General features: G+C 40.1%; 1 pseudogene; it reads right to left on the minus strand.

Annotated features, from left to right (window-relative positions):
- Positions 1–455: 455 nt before the first annotated feature.
- On the minus strand, positions 456–1,772 carry LOC147501696 (ubiquitin-ribosomal protein eS31 fusion protein-like; annotated as a pseudogene).
- Positions 1,773–10,656: the final 8,884 nt, after the last annotated feature.

Here is a 10,656-nt window from a genome sequence, read left to right on the forward strand (position 1 = left end):
ACTTAGTGTCGATGTCTTCCCAAATGAGCGAGTCGTGCTTTAGCATGTTTAAGTTTGGCATATACTAAGTTCAGGGCCATAACACTTAGTTGCTTGGATTGTAAGCAACAACATTTATACTCATTTTCGTTTTTGTTTTTTTGTTTTTTTTGTTTTTTCCAATTAACCTTACGAGCAAACTACAATACGAGGTCGAGCATAGCCTAAAGAATTAACAATTTACAACAAGAAATGGTAATTGAGCAATTGAGCCGATCACGAGCCTAGTCATCATTATTCATCAAGTAGACATGGTAACAGATATAGTACCCAATTAAAATCCTAGAAATGGTTTAATTTAAAATCCCAACCGGAAAGCACCGCCAACATAGAAAAAGTTACAAAAAACAAGAAAAACCAAACATCAATATCGATCATCCTTCCACTCGTATTTCCCTTAACCGGCAAAGATAGTTTGACTGCAGTTCTACCTGTACCAAGAGGAGATGAATATAGTAGTAATCAATCACCACCAGCCTTCTGATAAACATAAGTCAAACCACACTTGCTGCAGTAATGATTGGCCATAAAAGTGCCCGCACCACACTCCTGATTAGGACATTCTTTCCTCGGCCTTCGCGACTTTACCGTAGTCATCCACTTTGTAAAACTACAAAGCATCAAGCTTAACCTTCTTATGCTTATGCTTAATCTTCTCGGGCTTGGTGTGAGTCTTCTTCTTCCTCTTCTTCGCACCTCCACGTAGACAGAGGACCAAATGAAGCGTTGACTCTTTCTGGATGTTGTAGTCGGCTAGTGTCCAACCGTCTTCTAGCGAAGATTAAACGCTGCTGGTCTGGTGGAATTCCTTCCTTGTCTTGGATCTTCGCTTTCACATTGTCGATGGTGTCACTTGACTCGACTTCTAGTGTTATCGTCTTGCCCGTCAGGGTTTTCACAAAGATCTGCATCTTTTTTTTTTCTTTGGTTGTAGGTTCTCGAGCAGACTACCAGCAACTATCTTCTCAAATATCCGCTAAGGTTTAGCATTTTATTCCTGACGACTTTGAATGCCAAAATATCGTTAAATATTCCAAAAACTTGCACATACCCCGCCAAACAAAATAACTAAAATGATTACTAAGGTGCTATGTCAAAAGCATGCCTATCTAGCTAGGCTAACCCCTAGTGCTTATAGCTCAACTGCCTAAGGTTGCATACACTGACCAACCGGCGTAAGTGCCTGTAACAGTTATGCAAAAGGCTTCAAGTACGATCAATATTTTTAAGCTCAGTTGAGTTGTAACTCACATTGGCAAGCTTCTACATCGTTAAACTGATTTCACAAACGACGTAGCATGCCCACATAATTGATCGGCCTATTTAAGCCATAACTGGAGTCCAGGCCCTTATGGTAGATTGGTCTAGATGCCCTAACCTAATAGGCTTAAGTTTCTGATCACTTAGTGCAAAAAGAAATACAATAGCCCTACTATCATAACACACATTAGCAGCACTTTATTACCATACGAACTGCTTTAACAATATAGGATTGATAACCTAAGACTCCACTATTTTGGATAGTATTTATGGTTCTACCTTTTCCTTAGTAACTGGCTTTCATGGTTTTCATGTGATTATAGGTACTCTTTTTATCGTCATGTTGAGCTAGAACTACCCCTAGCGCTGTTTCAGTGATAGAAACATAAAGGAGCATAGGCCTTCATGCATAGGTGTTGATAAGACAGGTGCATTCATGAGGTACAACTTCAATTTCCTTCAGTCCTCTTGACAACATATACACTTTAATAGCAAAGATGGAAGTGAGGTAACTCACACATACAAATTGATAGACAACTCTCTATGATGGATGTTCATAGAGTTATAGTACCAATAATCTACGAATCATCACCTAGACCTAAAACATGCTTGATATCTAGACATGCCCACTTTGAATGATGGAACACAGTTGCATACAGATTCGTTCATTCACAGACTAAATGCTATTACCATATTCTCTTTTGGATAACTAAGATACACAAATAACTTTATAACACATGAAAGTAATGCAATAGTATGTGTATATGACTCTAATGGTTCTGAAATTGTCTAAATAAATAATAATAACCTGACAAAGGGGCATCGATTAAAAAGAAAAAAAAACACGATATAGGATTAGTACTAAACCTAAGGACATCGAATTAAATTGATGATGTTGAAATCAGACGTTGTATGTAATTTCAGTTTCAAACTTCAAAAAATCATACTAAGATGCAAAACAAATCAATAAGGTTGCAAGTGATAGTTTGATGGAAATTGGTAGTCAAAAATTTACCTTCAGTACAATAAGATGAGAACTCTTGCATATGTTCATTGACAATGGATTGATGTAGTCCCCTTTTGATAGCAATTTCCATCCCTCTTTCTTAAGCATTGCGAGGCATTCATTGTCAATTTATGCTTTTGCATCTTTCATAACATTGGGTTAAGCATCGTGTAGGATGTTTTTTTAACCTTGTGTTGTTTTTTTGCATTCTGCAAAATTTAAACATGACGAACCAAAACAAATATTACTAAATACAATCAAAATATTTTATAAAAAAATAAAAAACGAAGGGAGTAACAAATTTGCATAGTTTAGTTTTTTGCATATAGCGAAGGTCACATACAATTAATTCCATTCAAAAGAAATATATATGGTAAAGGTCTTTCCACTATAGAAACCGCAACACGTTCATTCAACCAAATTCAAAACAAATCATTAAATTTTCAATTAAAGCGCAAAAAAAATGAAAAAAAAAATGTATATGACAATGTCTTACCAAAACAAAAGAAATATATATGGTAAAGGTCTTGCCACTACAGAAACCCGCAACACGTTCATTCAACCAAATTCAAAACAAATCATTAAATTTTCAATTAAAAGCAAAAAAAAAAAAAAAAAAAATATATGACAATGTCTTACCAAAACAAAAGAAATATATATGGTAAAGGTCTTGCCACTACAGAAACCCGCAACACGTTCATTCAACCAAATTCAAAACAAATCATTAAATTTTCAATTAAAGCGCAAAAAAAATGAAAAAAAAAAATTGTATATGACAATGTCTTACCAAAACAATTAGCGCCTACAACAAAAAGTACAAAAAGTGATTGAGCAAACAATATAATCAAAGTAAACCGTAATCGAGAGTCTGTGGTCCGGCTTGCTGAGTTTGGTCTAACTTTCAGAGAGTAGTACAGTGCACAATTTCTCATGTTCATTTACAAAGGACTTTAGTCTTTCACAAAAAACAATACATAACTAAAGTCTATTCATCACACCACATTGCTCATGTGAAGATCGAATTTAAATTCTCAACTGGAGGATAGTCTACTCCATGCCATGCATGTTTCTTGGATTCTCCTCCACACCATTTTGTGTATATTGAATATAGCTTACCAAGTAATCAAATTTTCATAATAATAATATGACTACCAAAACTAAAGTATAGTTTTAAATACAAATTACCTTGGCAAGATGTTTAGCAAGCAACAGGACCCCTGAAACAATGTATAAGAGTGCATACGGATTTACTGCACACTCAAAACCCTTGAATTTGTCAACGAATATATCCTGAAAGAAATCGACAATTATTGATTAGCGGATGATAATTCTTGGCTAGGTGTGTGATGGGTGTTGCCTGTATGCTATGCATGAAAGTCGAAATGGACGGATTGACCATTGTAGAATTTATAGTAATTATGGTTTAACGCAACATAGATCAAAATATCTAGGATTGCAGGCAATCCAAAATGAAGACGTTCAAGGCAACATAGATGGCAGTAATGATTTTTTTGAAATTAGTAAAAGAGGTTGCATACATAGACAATTGGAAAGAACTCTTACTGGGGACGAGAACTTGAGATGACAATAGCAACTTTCAACTAAGGAGGGAATCCTTACTTTCAACTAAAATTCATACTTGCATGCGAAAAAAATTCAACTTAGGACAAAATGAGTACTACCTACTAAGAAGCTAAATGAAGAAATATAAACATTAACAACTTATGCCAAACTATCTCCCACCCCCCTCTTATTCTTTCTAAATCCAAAAGTTCCTACAAAATATGATACTTGACAACAATGCAGGGCTGTCTTTTTCAACAAATATACTTTGACATAACAGTTATAATAGGTTAAAAACATTAACGCAGTAGATTTTCAGTTTTATACCAGAAAAACAATATTAAGAACAAAGGGGATTCAATATTATACCAGAAGCAGGAAGAGCAAGACCTTCAATAATAATCAAAGAACCAAGACCCAACCAAGTTAAAAGAAAAGTAGTCTCATAACTGTTCGGTTCTGGAACTTGAGTTTCTTTCTTCTTAGTTAAAAATTATGGTTTCTGTAATGGGGTTCTTCGAATAATCGTTGCTCTTTCTCCACTTCTCTTTTTCTTCTTTCCATCTTTACTTTGAACTGTTGAACCAAACCCGACACTTGGCTTCTTGGTTTGAAAATCTTCATAAAGTTTTGGTGGAGTTTTAGCGGGAATGGGAATAGTAATAGGGAGATGGGAAGAGGGCTAATTATTTTGAATGAGAAAATTGTTTTGTGGGTGAAGAGATAGACGAAAAAAAAAAAAATTGTTGCGAAGAATTAGATTGTAACCGATATTTTACTTAAAACCTTTCGAAAATTTATGGGTATAATTTACTCAAACCTGTTTCTGAAGATCGCCATGGAACATTGTGCAAACCTGTTTCTGGAGATTGCCATGGAACATTGTACGTATAATTTTATCGCTTTTTTGCCAAATCTGGAAACGGGGTCTAAATGGTGAAGAAAGATAAGTGATGGAGTTTCGTTATTTTTTATAAACGGGTAAAGAACTCGAAACGGTGCGTTTGTTTCTCGTTATTATTGGGCTTATAATTATGTCACTTCGTTTTTCCCAGTTTACCCTTTATGTAAAGAGCAAAAAAAGAGTGGTGGGTGAAACTTTGGGGTACCCTTGTGATTTAAAAGATTGGTCTAAAACCGGTAATACGGGGACTAATAAACGGGGCAAGTTTTCCCATTATATATAAGATATAAGATTAGCCAATTAATTTTCAAGTACCTGTAGCAACAGGATTAGCCAGTGAATCAGACTTGCATGCTCCATTTATCTCACTTCCCCTCTCAACATATAGTGATCCTTTTCCCTTTTCAGCATTTCTTGTACCTTGGTTTGAGCCCTTAACACAAACTATTAGTAGATAGCATATTTAATGAAATTTATTGACCTTAGCAATTTAGTAATGAAGATACCTTTGTCGTTGAATCGATAAATCGTACTCCACCATTTTCATTTCTAGTCAACGCAGCATATATTGAAGTCTTTTCTTTTTCAATTCTTTTCGTCCCTTGCTTTGAGCTCTTCAAAGTAATACAAGCTTTTAGTAAACGACATTTTCATAAAACTTGTATACCTTTAGTAATGACATTACCTCTCCCCTTAAAGTAGAATTATATATTCTTTGATTCATATCTCCAGCCAAAACATCCTGTTTTGAAGCTTAATCCTTCTTTGCTTTCTTTCTCATTTTTGTCGGGCTCTTTATATAACACAAACCGTTAGTAATCGACATACTTCATAAACTTATATACTTTTAGTTAATGATATTACGTTTGTCATTTCTTCATTAATATCTCTAGGCATAACAACATGTAATAGAGCTTTTTCTTTCTTAGCCATTTTCCTCTTTTTGCTTGGGCTCTTTGCATAAAACAAAACCAATAGTGAATAGCATATTCGTTGACACTTAGTGACTTTCATATATTTAGTTATCAAAATATACCTGTGTGCTCTAAAGGTCTGCCATATCCTAAAGAAATGAAAGAAATTATTCACAATATTGTAAGTCTGTAATAGTATAACAAATGAACAGATGTACAATAACAATTGCTCAAGATGTAAGGGAGTATAGGATTCAGATTTTAGAGATACAAGCTTAATTAACTTGAATAGCAAAAAACAACTTTTAAATTATATGCAATCTATAAACAAGACTAATACAAACATTGCCCACTTTCAAAACAATCTATCATTTATCCAACACCGGAAAAAAAAATAGTGTACTCAATGGTTCCTACTTTTCAACAAATATAAGAAGAACTGAGAGCAGAGAAATTAAATCAGGTACTTATATTACTAATTACTTAACAAACAATCGATTAAGTATGCAAGGGATTGATAGCAGTTAGATACTTAGATATACACTTGTTTCATCAAATATAAACATATCTAGACAATGTGAGCCCTAACCGATCAAAACTCGATTTCAAAGCTAAATCAATTTTCAGATTCAGTACAAAATATGAACAATGACAACAGATTGGAACTACATACACTTGATTTGAATAAAAACAACAAAGCATATCACAGTTAAAGATGATAAATCAAAACCTGTAAAATGAATTTCAATCAAAACCTGTAAAATGAATTGAATCCTGCAGTTTGATTGATAAATGGACTAAAACAGATGTAACAATCTACAAGAAAATTTGAAGAACCTTTCAATTTGGAGATTCTAGGGTTTTTGATTTCGCCGAAAGGAGGAGCAAATCACTCTCAGGAAGTAGGAGACACAAATTCGAAATGAGGTAGAAGAAAAAATAGAAAAAGAAAAGTCAGCTTTTGGCGGTTGAAGAAAAAAGCCCAAATGTGTTTTTGGCAAATTTGAGAGGGAAATTTGAGAGAACCTATGTATTTGGTTGAAAACCTTATCACGTGATGTTGCTCACGTGCATGAGTGAACAAACGCCCATGAAATTCGAAATAAAGACGCATGTATACGTGTCAATAGCAAAGACGCTTAAACAGGGTCACTTAAAGTGTCTCAAATATGCTGATTTGGTGTAGTGTACGCATAAATTTAACAGTCAGGCTAAACACGGTTTGAGGGAAAGAGATGCCCAAGGATGAGAGGTCCACCTCAAGTTAGAGCCGCGGATCCGGGAGAGCCATCCGCAGAAGAAAGGCATACGTTGCACCCAGGGGCAAAGAGGGAAGCCCAACGGTTGGCGAAGCCACTCCAAAAGAGAGGCCGCGGTGGGGATGAGCCCTCCGCAGACAATCTGCTCAAATCGTGTCCACGGCAGGTTGAGCTACCCCAACGGACCTCGTAGTTTATGAGTGCTTGCAAAGTGAAATGAGATATTCACGAGTGAGAGGCTTGGGTCACACATGGGGGCAAGAAGAGAGAAGGCCCCAGTGTAGATACTGACAAATGAAGAAAGAGAGTAGAGATGGAAAGGGATGAATAGCAGCATTTCAGGCAAAACAATAATTAAAGCTAAGGGACCATACGTATAATGTGGGGGAGTAAAACAGTTCCAAACCAAACAAACACACAAGTAAAAAATAACAATGGCACACTTAGTCGGGTAAGTTAGTTACAAGACAGCTAGCAAAATGACATATAGCCAACATGGGGGCTAATCTAAGTTCGGCAACAAGTCTTCAGCGAGGGGTGCATGGTCGAGAGCACTTGAAGCTTGGCCCGGGGAGGTGGCCTCACAAACAGGGTCTTCGGGCAGTGGATTGAGAGTGGCAACATCAACTGAATCAGAAACAGTCTGTTCCGTGGCAACTGGGACCGTGACAACCATATCTTCTGACATGGGAGAGGGAGGTTTTTCTGGGAGGAGTCGGCCTTCTTTGATTAAACGTGCATGTTCGTCAGTGAGCTTCTTGACCACATGCTTGTCGGCTTGAGCTTTGAAGCTTATCCGCAGCTGCTCCATGTCTTGAGTGTGTTGCAGAAGGAGAGCGGCGGTATTCTCAGTATGTTGGAGGACAAGGGCTTCCCGCTGCTTGTTCAAGCGGTCATTCACTCCGTCCATAAAGTCCGGTGTGAAGCTTCGCAGTCCTTAATTCATCTTCACCGGTTTGGCCATGTTCAAGGGTGCCGCGGATCAGCTTAAAGCGTGCAATGGGTGGCCCTCAATCCATTGGGACCCAACCTCCTCCTCTAAAGATCCACGATTTACTTTGAAGAGAAAAGGTCGCGGATCATGTAGGTCATGTCCAAGCTCACCTAGCAACAAAGAAGCAGTCAGAACAACGGATAAAGCAGAGAGTGGAAGGTGTGAAAAGAGGGACATACCTTCTCCCAGCCGGCATAGAGGGAGGTGCGATGTTGTTCAAAGGTCCCAGTATCTACATAAGCCAGGTCGCGGGGGAGATGGGAACCATAGAACATAGCTGAGGCCACAGCAGTATTTTCCAGAGCAGAGTTCTCCACATTGACAGAACGGCCGCGCACCTTGAAGATGGGGCGGAAAATTTCCGGAGCCGCGGACTCTGGGAGAGATCGAGCAGTTTCCTTGCCAGGGCGCTGCATCTGGGAAGAGGGGTGAGGCGCCGCGAAAGGTCTCGCGGGGGGAGAGGATCTGCTGCGCTTGTGTGGGGGCTCTTCAGATGAGAGATCTGTGGACATGGGGGGCAGCTGGGGACAGCTTGAGAGGTGAGGACTTCGCCATTTCATCGTCCGAGTCACTGTCAAATAACTTAATCTTGGAGACATCCATGGGGGAAGGCGGGGAGTCGACAGGAGGGGAAGTTGGAGGAATATATTGATCTTCCCAGTCAGCAAGGGAGCGGAAGGAAGAAGGGGTATATCGGCAGGACTGAGAAGGAAGGTGGGTAGTGGATTTTCTGACTATCTCCGCTAGAGCACGAGCCTTGGCCTGAGATTTGGTTGTTTTACGAGTAAAGCCGCGACTGCGAGGCTTACTCTTGGGAGGATGGGACGCGGATGGTGGAGGAGGTGAAGGCCAAGGCTTTCGTTCTTTGGGGGGAGGTGGATGATAGAATGGAGCAGAGTATTTACCCAAAGTATGCAGAGCGGGGTCTGTCAATAAGGGGGTTCCATGGGAGGGATCTATGCCGAGAACTTCAGCTTGAGAAGAGCCCAGGTTGCGAATTTGTTCAAAGACCGCGGACTTCACACCGGTGTAAAAGCGAGATTTCGAGTCGGTCCTCCAACCTGCGTAATAGAGAAATAAAGATAAGGAGTGAGTCCACCGCACAATCGATATAAGAAAGAGATGTAGTAAATCTAACTCACCGCGAGGCAGGAAGGTGAGATGATTGAGAGTCACTTCAGATGGAATATCCGCGGACAAGAAATTACCGGAGACGTACAGGGGGTAGTGGTGCCAAGTTTTGTCTGAGGTAGTGAGTTTGAGGACGAAGGACTGTTTACCGGGACGGACACAGAAGGAGTGATATCCAACGCTCACGTCTTTGGTGCTTTTGCGAATATAGTAATGATAAATTATGTCGCGGAGGACTATTCAGGGCTCCTGGTGGAGGTTGTAATGGTTCGCGGCATACATAATACGCCAAAAATTGCCTATACCCTAGCAGGGGGGAATGTTAAAGTGGTTACATACTTCGACATCTAGTAGAGACAGCGGTAGCCGCAAGCTAGAGACAATTTGACCAATCCGTGGCCACGAGACATCCAGGTCTGGGGGGAACCAAATGGGGGAAGTGAGTCACGTCAGGCACGTGCTCAAGGAGGATGTCGTCTGGTATACCATAGCCAACCCTAATCGCTTCTAGGTTAGGTCGACGGGAGCGTGGGGGAGGTGGTGGAAGTTTGAAAGGCCGCCCAGTGATGGAGGGGGCCGTGGTGGGATCTGACGGAGGAGAGGACCCGCGAGGAAGTCGGACCCTCTAATTAGGAATCCGACATGGAGAGAGAGCTAAGGAAGATGAACAGTTCACGAAAAAAAGTGCAAAAGAGAAGAGGAAAGATTACCAACCTGATGCGTCAACCCAATAGCAAGAGCAAGCACCTGAGCAAGCAAGGTATATAGAAAGGAAGGGTGAGAAGAAACCTAGAAAGGGGAAGGGGTTGAATGCAAAGAGGAGAGAGAGTAGTGTAGGAAGAAGGTAGGAAGTTGAAAAATGGCGTTTGGTGAGAAAGAAGAAGAAGAGTGAGGAATAAATGAGAAGGAGAGAGGGAGCGAGTGGAAGTTGAAATGTGAAGGGGGTAAAAGGGTAAAAGAAGTAGAGCGGAAACCAAGGAGCTATCAGTTGAACCAGAGGATGCGTGACACGTGGAGGAGTGGGAAACGAGGCAATCCGAACCAAGCACGCGTGGGACACGTGTGCCAATGATAAGGAAGCGTGAAGCATAAGCAAAGAGAAAAGGCGGGCAAAATGAGTTCTCGAGCCCATGAACATTCAGGAGGTTCGCGGACTCGAGAGGGGGCATTGTAGCGACCCAATTTATGATGGCCGGCGGTCCGGCGGATGATGGATCCAGAAAGAGGACATACAATGGGGTGAGAAGCATTCTATAAGGGCCGCGGACATAGGAGTCAAGTATGAAGGCTCATAACCGAGGACTGGCAGTGGAGAGCTGCGACTTGAAGGGATAGCTGACCTGGAGTTGTACCATCGGGACACGTGCCCAGCAGGAGCACGGGGAAAACCCTAGGGTCGTACAGGAACCCTCCACGTGGCAATCAATGGACCGAGAGATAGAGGGACAGTGGAGAGCCTAAGAGAGAGATGAGGGATTATAAATAGAACAGGAGAGGAGGAGAGAGGGATAGGTCACAACAGTTTTCCTCTGTCATAAACAATGATGTTTTTTATTGTTTGTACATGAACAATTTTTATAGAACTA

This window comes from Coptis chinensis, chromosome 4, assembly GCF_015680905.1.
Source record: "Coptis chinensis isolate HL-2020 chromosome 4, ASM1568090v1, whole genome shotgun sequence".
Taxonomy (NCBI): domain Eukaryota; kingdom Viridiplantae; phylum Streptophyta; class Magnoliopsida; order Ranunculales; family Ranunculaceae; genus Coptis; species Coptis chinensis.